The sequence below is a fragment of the Ursus americanus genome, chromosome 28, assembly GCF_024610735.1.
Source record: "Ursus americanus isolate L20-20 chromosome 28, mUrsAme1.1.p, whole genome shotgun sequence".
Lineage (NCBI taxonomy): Eukaryota > Metazoa > Chordata > Mammalia > Carnivora > Ursidae > Ursus > Ursus americanus.
The window spans coordinates 27,254,107-27,267,138 of NC_142154.1; the positions used below are offsets into that span (position 1 = coordinate 27,254,107).

The 13,032-nt window shown below is 36.2% G+C and overlaps 1 protein-coding gene and 1 pseudogene across 8 annotated transcripts in view; one reads left to right on the plus strand and one right to left on the minus strand.

The window, feature by feature from the left end:
• SCAPER (S-phase cyclin A associated protein in the ER) overlaps positions 1–13,032 on the minus strand; it is a 514,000-nt gene that overhangs the window by 307,235 nt on the left and 193,733 nt on the right. The gene's annotated exons all lie outside the window — the stretch shown is intronic.
• On the plus strand, positions 513–935 carry LOC123790718 (ragulator complex protein LAMTOR3 pseudogene; annotated as a pseudogene).

Sequence of the window (13,032 nt, forward strand, 5' to 3'; positions counted from 1 at the left end):
TCTCCGGATGATGAGGAGGGTAAGAAAAGTGAGGGATGAGGAAGAAGTGAAGGAATGGAGAGATGAAGGTATTTGGGAAGAAAAGAAGAAAAATTGGGAGAAAAAGAGAAGCAGATGAAAGAAGGGAAGAAATAAAAGAATACTCAACTAACAACAGCACGATATTTTTAGATAGCACTCTTCGTGTATTTTGAATATCACTGTCCACAGACATGGTATACTGAAAACAATAAACTGTAGTGTAGCTCATAACATTTAGTTTACTAACATTTAATTCAATACTTTACTATATGCCAAGGGCTTATGCTAACTGCTTAAGTTAAAGGGTACAAATCTCTGGGTGTCATAGTTTCACCCAGGATAACACTGAAACAATCTGTAGTAAACTATTTTTGACTGATATCACTCCTCCATAAAACTATTTCAGCAGATTATCCTCCAGAATGACTTCAGAGGAAAGCTGACTCGTAATTACTGATTTGTAGCATGGAATTAATCGCATCAAATAAAGTATGTACAAGCTGTCCCTGAATTTACAGCTGAGAGAACATAGCAGCCCAGAAAGCCAGGGCCTAAAGAGATTCCTGCATAAAAAATTACCAAGTTTTGAAGGGCTCCATGCTATTGTTGTGACAGGTAGAGACAGGGTTCCTGTTATTAAAGTGGCCAAAGATAATGCTCTAGAGTATGCTTTGAGACCTGTTTTCTTATCTACTTTTGCCCTTGCAACAGACCAAGGGAGCAAACTTGGACTTCCAAAAAATAAGAGTATCATCTGTTACCATAACACCTACCAGGTGGTACAATTCAATCATTTACCTTTGGTGGTGAGTTTCATAGCCAGCAACAATACCAATACAGGACTCATTGTCAGCCTAGAAAGGGAACTTGCTCTGTTATTTGAAGAACTGAGACAAACTGTGGGAGTTTCTTAATCTGGCAGTGATTTTGAAGTACACCGTTTTTCATTACAACGGACACAATATCAATCCGGCAATCTTTAGACCACAAGAATACTTGTAATCATGTACTCAAGAAAGGGTCCCTTTTCCCAACTGACACAAAAGAGTCTGTAGATATAATTTATGGACAGACTGTTATCTTTTCTTGTGTAGGGTCTTTTCTTTTCTTTCTAAGTCTTTATTCAAATTCCAGTTAGTTAACATACAGTGTAGTATTAGTTTCAGATGTACAATATAGTGATTCAACTTCCCTATACCTTTTTTTTTAATAATTTTTTTATTATATTATGTTAGTCACCATTCAGTACATTATATCCCTGGTTTTTGATGTAAAGTTCCATGATTCATTAGTTGCGTATAACACCCAGTACATTTAGTGAGATCTAGGGATACCACAGAAATGGTTCAGTACATCACAGCTCCCATGGGAATTAGTCCAGTCACAAATATACGTGAGATTCTGTTCAGTGGGTCAGAATCAAAATGGTACTTTGATCCACTTGAGCCATTAAGTACACCCTATTATGTGATATGCCCAGGACTGCAAAATGAAGAAGACCGTTTTTATTGTGAATAACAATGAGGACTTTATTTCTTTGCATTGAGTGTGAGGAAGATAAAATGGCTTAGTGAAAGTAACAAAATCAGTACAATCACTGACTTTTCTATGTATATATTATTTCGCAATATAAATGAATATTACTAATTGAATTGATTCTTCTCAGAGGGTGCTGCTCTTTAATGAAAATGAAAATGATGTCTTTTTTCACTGCTCTGCCTTCTATAACCAATCAGTATTTTAATGTCTTTTTTCACTGCTCTGCCTTCTATAACCAATCAGTATTTTAATGTTTCTGTGTTCTTTTTTTTTTTTTTTTTTTATGTTAGTCACCATAGAGTACATCATTAGCCTTTGATGTAGTGTGCCATGATTCACTGTTTGGTATAACATCAAGTGCTCCATGCAATACATGCCCTCCTTAATACCCTTCACCGGGCTAGCCCATTTCCCCACTCCCCTCCCCTCTAAAACCCTCAGTTTGTTTCCCGGAGTCCATAGTCTCTCATGGTTCGTCCCCCGCTCTGTTATCCCCCCCTTCATTTTTCTCTTCCTTCTCCTAATGATCTCCCTGCTATTCCTTATGTTCCACAAATAAGTGAAACCATATGATAATTTCTTTCTCTGCTTGACTTATTTCACTTAGAATAATCTCCTCCAGTTCCATCCATGTGGATGCAAATGTTGTGTAATCATCCTTTCTGATGGCTGAGTAATATTCCATTGTATCTATGGACCACATCTTCTTTATCCATTCATCTGTTGAAGGGCATCTCAGCTCCTTCCACAGTTTGGCTATTGTGGACATTGCTGCTATGAACACTAGGGTGCATATGGCCCTTCTTTTTACTACACCTATATCTTTGGGGTAAATACCTAGTAGTGCAATTGCTGGGTCATAGGGTAGCTCTATTTTTAACTTTTTGAGGAACCTCCACACTGTTTTCCAAAGTGGCTGTACCAACTTGCATTTTCACCAATGTTTGTGTGTTCTTTTTAAAATTTAGAAGTGATTCATTATTGAATTCTGTTTCCAATATTGGTATGTCTGTAAACACAGTAGTACAGTCATTTTTTCCCATACATGAGTATAAATAAATTGTATTTTTTAAAGTATAGTTTGAGCAGTAAAAATAAGTAAATTAACTAAAATAATGTACAGATATTACTGAAACACTATTCAAAAACGAAAGCACCATATAAGAACTAGTTCACTTTTTAAAATGAGTGTGTTTAGTAGAGATTCATGAAACTCAGAGAGACAGAATACAATGAAGAGTTGGGCTCCCTTGACGTTATTTATCTGTGCTTCCCTGGTGCCTGAACTAATGCAGAGTGCACAAGTAGGTGCTGAAAAAGTGCTTTAAAAAGATAAATTTCACGACACATCTCCAAAGGCGAGAGAAACAAAAGATAAAATGAACTTGTGGGACTTCATCAAGATAAGAAGCTTCTGCACGGCCAAGTTAACAGTCAAAAAAACTAAGAGGCAGCCCATGGAATGGGAGAAGATATTTGCGAATGATGCTATAGATAAAGGACTGGTATCCAAGATCTACAACTACTTCTCAAACTCAATACACAAGAAACAAATAAACAAATCTTAAAATGGGCAGAAGATATGAACAGACACTTTTCTTTTTTTTTTTTTAAAGATTTTATTTATTTATTTGACAGAGATAGAGACAGCCAGCGAGAGAGGGAACACAAGCGGGGGGAGTGGGAGAGGAAGAAGCAGACTCCTAGCGGAGGAGCCTGATGTGGGGCTTGATCCCACAACGCCAGGATCATGCCCTGAGCTGAAGGCAGACGCTTGACCGCTGTGCCACCCAGGCGCCCCGAACAGACACTTTTCTAATGAAGACGTACTAATGGCTAACAGACACATGAAAAAATGTTCAACATCATTAGCCATCAGGGAAATTCAAATCAAAACCACACTAAGATACCACCTTACGCCAGTTAGAACAGCAAAAATTGACAAGGCAAGAAACAACAATTGTTGGAGAGGATGTGGAGAAAGGGGATCCCTCTTACATTGTTGGTGGGAATGCAAATTGGTACAGCCACTCTGGAAAACAGTGTGGAGGTCCCTTAAAAAGTTAAAAATTGAGCTACCCTATGATCCAGCCATTGCACTACTGGGCATTTACCCCAAAGATACAGACGTAGTGAAGAGAAGGGCCTTATGCACCCCAATGTTCATAGCAGCATTGTCCACAATAGCTAAATCATGGAAGGAGCTGAGATGCCCTTCAACAGACGAATGGATTAAGAAGATGTGGTCCATATATACAATGGAATATTACTCAGCCCTCAAAAAGAACGATTTCTCAACATTTGTTGCAACATGGACGGCACTGGAGGCAATAATGCTAAGTGAAATAAGTCAAGAAGAGAAAGACAATTATCATATGGTTTCACTCATTTATGGAACATAAGAAGTAGGAAGATCGGTAGGAAAAGAAAGGGATAAAGAAAGGGGGGTAAGCAGAAGGGGGAATGAACCATGAGAGACTACGGACTCTGGGAAACAAACTGAGGGCTTCTGAGGGGAGGAGGGTGGGTGAATGGGATAGGCTGGTGATGGGTATTAAGGAGCGTACATATTGCATGGTGCACTGGGTGTTATATGCAAGTAATGAATCATGGAACTTTACATCAAAAACTAGGGATGTACTGCATGGTGACCAACATAATAAAAAAAAGATAAAAAGTTTGAGAATTCCATTATATATATATTTTTTAAGATTTCATTTATTTATTTATTTGAAAAAGAGCAACCATTAGCGGGGGGGGGGGGGGCAGTGAGGGGGGAGAGGGGCAGAGGGAAAGGGATAAACAGACTCCCCGCCTAGCAGGAAGCACACATGGGGCTCGATCCCAGAACACCAGGATCATGACCTGAGCCAAAGGCAGATACTTAACTGACTGAGCCACCCAGACACCCCCAGAATTCCATTATATTTAAATAAAATTTTGTCAAACAGTAAATTTAAGAAAATCTGAAATGTAATGTCTTTTATGACAGCATTCATTTTGAAAAATTAAACATAAGACAATGACAACTTTTAAAACCTGATAGATTATTTTAATTATACAAAAGATTCAACTCTGCTAAGGTCCCTTTCTACAGGTAGGATACATTTCTATTTTTATCTCCTACAGTCTATGTATTATCTTATTTAAAGTGACAGATGAGAAAAATAAAGCTAATGAAATACTGTGAAACAGACACCATGCCAAAGAGAAAAGGCCATCTTCTGATAGGATGATAGCCGACCATCTGTCCCCCTGCCACTCAGTGACAATTATAAATACTCTATCAGTTTTCTGGTAGGTGGAGATGATACATGAGGTAAAGACTTCTTTTGCAGATTCTGATGTTTCTTTCTGATCTGATCCAAGATGATTCAAAGAAAAGTGCAGAGTTCAATAAACTTATTAATTTATCATGCTGTGAAGATGGAGAAAGGCCTGAGCTCAACAGTGCAACAGGGAATTGTTCAGTTCTATTGAACCAAGCCTTGTAATGAAAGCTATTTTCTGAGAATTCTCAGATTTCAAATACAGCATGTTAGACTGCAATTAGGCTCCATCCTCAGAAATCATTTCAATAATATCCCAGTAACAATATTACACAAATAACATCACCCTTTCAAAAAAAAAGATCAAAGTAAAAAGAATGCTCAGAGACAGAGCCGGAACTCCTCAGCTGTGAGTGGCTTTCACAGCCCTAGGTGACAAGAGCTTGAGAGAGATAGCAGCTTCATATCAAACTCAACAGCAGCAAAACAAAGATTCTCCATAAGCCTACTTAACTTTACGTGTTTAAGAAAAGGACACACGCAAAAATATAAATATGCTAAAAGTAAAATAAAAGAAAAAGATATACTACTCTAATGCTAGACAAAAGAAAGCTGGAATGGCTAATTAATATTTAGACAAGGTATCAAAAATATTACTAGGAATAAAGAAGGTAATTTCATAATAAAGGGATCAATTAATCAAGGGGACATAACAACCATTAGCATTTATGTCCCTAATAATACAACTTGAAACTACATAAGGCAAAAACTGATTGAACTGCCAAGAGAAATAGAAAAATTCACAATTAAAAGATTTCAATATCCCTTTCTCAAAAATTGGTAGAACAAAAGTAGGCAAAAAATCAGTAGGGATATAGTAGATGAGGAAACTTTCTGATGTGGCAGATACGCTCACTGTCTTGATCATGGTTATAGTTTCATGGGTATGAATATACCAAAAGTTATTATATGTAAACTTAAAAATAAGTGTAGTTTAATGTACGACAGGCCTCAAAAATTTCCAGTCCGTATGAATCTAGGCACTATAATATTCAGTAGAAAAGAGTTAAGTCCAAAAGATTACATATAGCATGGTATTTTTTAACAGAGCAGGAAACAGCTAAAATAAAATTATACTTTTTAGGAAGACACCTAGGTGCAAAAATAAAACTATCATGGGGACAAGAACAAAAGGGAGAAGGGAGAGGAAGGATAATAAAGGGACATACCAGGCATGACTATGCAAAACTAGGTTTGCCAAATTAATAACATACAAAAATAATATTCAAGGGAAAGGCATGAAATAGGAAAGAGACATTTCATTTTTTTTTAAGATTTTATTTATTTATTTGACAGAGAGAGAGACAGCCAGCGAGAGAGGGAACACAAGCAGGGGGAGTGGGAGAAGAGGAAGCAGCTCCCAGCGGAGGAGCCCGATGCGGGGCTCAATCCCAGGAGCCTGGGATTACGCCCTGAGCCGAAGGCAGACGCCCAACGACTGAGCCACCCAGGAGCCCCAAGAGACATTTCATATTCTTAAAGGTAAAATTCATCAGATAAAAATTATGTAATAGTTATAATCATGATGATAAAACATTGTGATAAAGATTTTTAAAACACAAGGAGACATACATAAATAATAATAATAATAGCATATTGACAGTCTTTCCATTTTTGAGAAAAGGACAAAAAAACAGGTTAAAGAAAGTGAGAATATTTGCATAACAACAAGGAAATCTAATATACACACCCAAAGAGAGAGAAAACCTATTTTTAAAATTTTACAATGTATTAAGCTATAAAGAAAATCAATAAACTCTCCAAAGTAGAACCTAGATAAACCATAATCTCTGATCATAATGCAATAAAAGTTGAAACTGCAAACACAGGATAGCACTCATTTTAGCATCACATATTTTAAAACTGAAGCAATGCCCAGAGACTAACCTGGTCTCTATATACGATAGCAGTCAAATCCATGAATCTCTTCATACTTCTAAACACAAACATACACTCATGAAGAAAATGGATGCTTAACTAAAGAACACATAAATAAATAAATAGACAAACACGTTGCTGGATGAAAAGAAAACATATTTAAAATAGGTCTACTCTTGCCAATTTAATCTTGCCATAATTGCACTGCAATCTTTCAAAATCAAAAAAGAATTTTCTTAGTTTAACAAGTTAATTGCAAAGGTTATGTACAAAGTGAAAAGCAGAGGAACAGCCAAGGTAATTGTGAAAAATAGAATACATCTACCCTATGAGGAATAGAAGAAGACAGCAAATAATATCTACTCAATTTTTAGAGAAAATAATTATTAAGCTACAAATTTATACCCAGTGAAAATATCTTTCACAAACAAACGTACTATGAACAAACAAAAACATAATTTCCTACCAGGAGATTCTCAATAACCTGAGTGGAGGGTACACAGATAGTTGTTCTATCATTATTCTATAAATAACAGCAAAAAAAGGGAAAATCCAGTATTTGGGATTAAAAAAATTTTTTTTTAGGTTTTATTTATCTATCTGAGAGAGAGAGAGAGAGAGAATAAGCGGTGGACAGGGAGAAGCAGGCTGCCCATGGAGTGGGGAGCCTGATGCAGGGCTCGATCCCAGGACCCTGGGATCATGACCTGAGCTCAAGGCAGCCACTTAACTGACTGAGCCTTCCAGTCACAGTAGAAAATCCAGTATTTGGATTAATGGCATCAAAGGATACTGTAATAAATTTAAAAGAATAAAGAATTAACAATGTAACTGGCCAAAATATCCAAGTTCCCTATAATGGCCTTCTATGGTTGCAGATGTGTTATCGACTTAAACCATGAACAAAAAACTGGACAGAACACAGAAGATTCCTGAGAAACATGGGCGTGTACATAATTACCACTGTTGTATTTATTTTTAAAAAATGTTTTTGTCTCTCCATCAATTCTGAATGGCTAACAGACACATGAAAAAATGTTCAACATCATTAGCCATCAGGGAAATTCAAATCAAAACCACATTGAGATACCACCTTATGCCAGTTAGAACAGCAAAAATTGACAAGGCAAGAAACAACAAATGTTGGAGGGGATGTGGAGAAAGGGGATCCCTCTTACACTGTTGGTGGGAATGCCAGTTGGTACAGCCACTCTGGAAAACAGTGTGGAGGTCCCTTAAAAAGTTAAAAATTGAGCTACCCTATGACCCAGCAATTGCACTACTGGGCATTTACCCCAAAGATATAGACGTAGTGAAGAGAAGGGCCATATGCACCCCAATGTTCATAGCAGCTTTGTCTACAATAGCTAAATTGTGGAAGGAGCTGAGATGCCCTTCAACAGATGACTGGATTAAGAAGATGTGGTCCATATAATATTACTCAGCTATCAGAGAGAACGATTTCTCAACATTTGCATCCACATGGATGGAACTGGAGGAGATTATGCCAAGTGAAATAAGTCAAGCAGAGAAAGACAATTACCATATGGTTTCACTCATTTATGGAACATAAGAAATAGCAGGGAAATTGGTAGGAGAAGGAAGGGAAGAATGAAGAGGGGGTGAACAGAAGGGGGAAATGAACCATGAAAGACTATGGACTCTGGGAAACAAACTGAGGGCTTCAGAGGGGAGGGGGGTGGGGGACTGGGATAGGCCAGTGATGGGTATTGAGGAGGGTACATATTGTGTGGAGCACTGGGTGTTATACGCAAATAATGAATCATGGAATACTACATCAAAAACTAAGGATGTACTGTATGGTGACTAACATAACATAATAAAAAATTATTAAAAAAATAAAATAAAATAAATGTTTTTGCTTTTGTCAAAGTTAACGGCAAACATATTTTACATAATCAGTGGTTCAAAGAAAGTAGTTTCCCACTACTCTCCCACTCTTTTCCCAAATCCAGGTGCAATGGTTTTAGGGGATTGTTTTATCTTTCTTCTCTTCTCTATATTCCTGAATATATATTGTATTGCTACTTCTTCATTTTTCAGTTTTAAGATTATCTATTGACTTCTCACCATGGAACATACAGATTTAGCTCTATTCCCTGAACTTGGCCCCACCACCCACACTTTATGAACTTTGTATCCCTTCCATCTTTCCAAGTATGGAAGGACCAGAAAAGAAGTGTTATCATTTAACTACTAGGTAGCAGGAATGTGGTGTTTACTATACTCCTTTCTAATGCTGAAATACTTTGTAATCTAAAAAAAAATTTTGAGAGAGGACCAAATTTTGGGATTCTGAAAATTTTGTTTTACAACTTTGTGATTTTCCTGATACAACACATGTGCCTACTCTAACGACTGCAAGAGAAGTCAAACTGACAAAATAATTATTACTAAAACTCAATTAACTCTCATCAAAGATCTGATCTTCTATAAATATTTACTTTGGAACTAATACACTGGCCATTGAATTTCAGATAAAGAACCTAATAAGGTCTGAATTAAAATAAAAGCATTTATAATCAATTATTTAGTAAGGAAAATGAGAGTTATATAAATTAGGCAGGTAAAATGCTAAACTTGTCAACTATCTTTGTCAGAACAAGAGTGTTCCTCCTTACAAACTCCTGTTTTTCTTAAAGATTATTTACATATTTATTTATTTATTTGAGAGAGAGAGTATGAGCAGCTAGTGGGAGGAGGGCAGAGTGGGAAGGAGAGGGACAAGGAGACTCCACGCTGAACACAAAGCCCTACATGAGGCTCGATCTCACAACCCTGAGATCACGACCTGAGCCAAAATGAAAAGTCAGACGCTCAAACAACCAAGCCACCCAGGTGCCCTTGTTCCTGCTTATAAACTTCTATTAATAAATCCTTCATTCCCTTTACTCTTCCAACATGAAACTGTCATATTATGGATTTCAAGATCAGGTAGGCATAAAATTTCCATACAAAGAAGTACATATCACAAAACTGTGAGAGAATATTCAAGTAGAAGCAGCTTGAGCTGTACAAATTTGCCTCACTGCAACCCTTTCTGATGCTCTATCATCCAACTGAAAGAGAGCAGCTGCAAAAGTCATCACAACTGCTCTGGTCTTTTAATGTTGCCCATGGCCACAATTCTGCAACTCCTCACAAATACACACAAGAGCCAGATGAGAACGCACTGGTCTGTAATCTGTAGATGTATAAAAGCAGTCACTATTGTAGTCATTCCTAGCTACCATGATCTTGAATAAGAGTTTAAGGATTTTAAGAGCTTATGTCTTTTAAAAAGCAACAGTGTTTAGATATTTAATTAACTGTGTAAAGGCAATGGGTATCAGCTACAAAAAAAAAAAAAAAAAACAGCCAAAACATGTTATAACTTTAACACTTAAATTATCAGCTTGGGACTCTCCATTCTAATTCCCAAATAAAGAGATGCAAAGAGGAAAAAATAGTCTTAATTATTGCAAGCAAACTGTAAAATTAGATAACCACCATAATGCAAGCAGCATGTATTACAGTAATATAGTCCAAGGACTTATGCAGAGAAATATGGTTGAAATGGCTTTTCACATCTGTATAGTTTAATTGTATTATGAGAGCTATTTAGGAGTCACAAAATAGTTTTAGCAAACACTAAAGAGCTTAAGTTTCTAAACTGCAGATATTTGTTACCTATTTGAGATTCACTTTTAAGTAAAGCAACTGTTTGAAAGAAAAGATCCATGGAAGAGAACATATGTAGCTGTAATTTACCAAACCAATGACACAGAATCTGAAAAAACTAAGAAAGCTACAGTTCTTTAGCCTTCTTGTTCTGAATCACTGATTAACGATCAGTATCTCCAAAACTGAATGTTTATTAAAAGAAAACCAAAACAGAAAAGAGACTGTGATTATTAGCAGTAAAAGTTTAATGGTTATATTACCTCAGAAAAAGTATGAAAAACAGGTATCAATGGAGTAACAGTTCAAAATTATAAGTGTAATTATCCATTTTTACCTTTCTTAGCATATGGCATTTGTCTAATAAAACTCAGCTAGAGAGGTGGTTAGATTTTATTCTAAAATAAATACAAGAAAAATACACTCTACAATAATCAATTTTAGATATGTAAAACAGATATATGCAGTGAGACGATAGGGTTATAAACCAAGCTAAGAGCCTGAGATTAAATAAATTTATCTATCTTGTCCTTTAGCATGTCAATAAGGAAGCCTGGAGTATTCAAACTATAGTATTTACTCCACAGTATGTAGAACTCCTTTTTCCAACCTAAAGGCTTAGTTGCTTGGTTGGAATTAAAGGAGGAATGATTAAAGTAAAATTTATTTCTTGCCAGCCAAAAAAAATTGGAGATAAAAGGTGAAATAATTTTTTAAAATGTGTATCCTAAGGGAGATAAGTGATAGTAATAGCTAAGTGAGAGTACTGCCAAAAGTGTAATTTTGATTCTCAAAAGAAATGATCTCTCCGCCTGTCCCTGCCACCAAAGAGGTCCAGTAATATGGCCGTGCTATGCAATCAGGAAGAGACCTTGTGTTTTAGCTTTCCCAAAATGTTCTTAATTCTTATGTGGTGTGAACCCTGTGGTAGAAGCCAGTAGGCCTGCCAGCACCAGAATGAAGGTTACAGCAAAGACTCAAAGATAGGCAGGGAAAGAGGACTGAGGGGTGACCTGGTCAGGAAGAGGTAAATAAATGTCTGATGCTCCCCCTGAACACTAAGTGGAAAGAACAGCTCAAGAGGCCTCACACTGCAAACTGAAAAAGAAGACATTGTGTAGAAAGATCTCAACTTTTCCTTGTAATATGGGGTCCTGTAAGCCACATTCTTCCTTTAATACACATAGGTGCTACCTCAAGGAGATAAGCAAATGGATGAGAACTGAGGATTGTTATTCAAAACAGGCTAGGTACAAACCACAGAAACTGTTTAAATTATTGGGTCAAACTAAGGTTTAAAATAGGAACCATGAGAGACTATGGACTCTGGGAAACAAACTGAGAGTTTCTGGGGGGGGGGATGGGATATGCTGGTGATGGGTATTAAGGAGGGCAAGTATTGCATGGTGCACTGGGTGTTATACGCAAGTAATAAATCATGGAACTTTAAAAAAATTAATTAATTTAAAAAAGTAAATAAAACAAATTGGTTACTTAGTTAAAAATCTTTCCTTAATTCAATGAAGAGGACTTACTCAGCTATGGATAAATAGCCAAATATTCTCTGCATGTCCCTAGTTACAATGTGAGTGAATTTACCACCATTAGAATTCCAAAAGTTAGAAGAAATATATAAGTTAACAATCAACTATATATGTGTGTGTTATACACTGAATACCACATGCTCTCTCTCACACAATTCTCTTTCACACGTGCTTGCATTCTCTCTTCCTTTCTCACACACACACACCCCATAAAATTTTCCCACCCTATTAAAGAGAAATTTAGGCAATGGAAGCTATATGCTATATGAAAGGGTAAGACGTTTTTAGATAATTTCCCAGTCTAACTTAAAGTGTACCCAACTGGGGTACAGGGGAGAAAAAAAAAACAAAGATTTATTCTAAATGAGTTCTAGTTCATTCATTTGACTTGATTTTCTGTTGAAAAGTAGATAAAATGTTTTCCTAACACGATTATAAGAAGAGAACAAATACTTCTGTTTCTACAAACAAAGGTAAGCAAGGTAAGGAAATGAATTAATTAGGAATTATCTATTATTTCCTGGACAACGCTCAATTCTGAGAGACATCTAGGAGACTTCTTTTCACCCCAACACCAGCACCCTCTGGCGAAAGAAATCAGCTTATATTTCATTAAATACAGTAATGTCTTTATGTTTTTGCTAATTTAAAATATCATTTTTTCTGCCACCTAATGTGCATAATCTTTCCACGCTGAAATACTAATTTGGGATTTATAAAATCACATTTGGTTGTAAACATCCAATAAATCACAGTTAACATACTTCATGAAAGTCCTTTTTATACATCCATGCATCAAATGAAAATAAACTTTGGAAATACAGAGGTTAACAAACAGAGCTTGTATACTTTATATGCTTTAAAAGCCAAGGAGTCTTACAAAGAGAAATACATGGATTAAAAAAAAAAAACAACTTTTTAACTTCGTTCTCTATACATGATTGAATGTACTTCATTCAGTGTCCACAAAAATCACTATTAGGTTCTTTAGATATTAGTGTGAAAACAGGATGACACAGAAATCAGTTTTAGTTAAAACT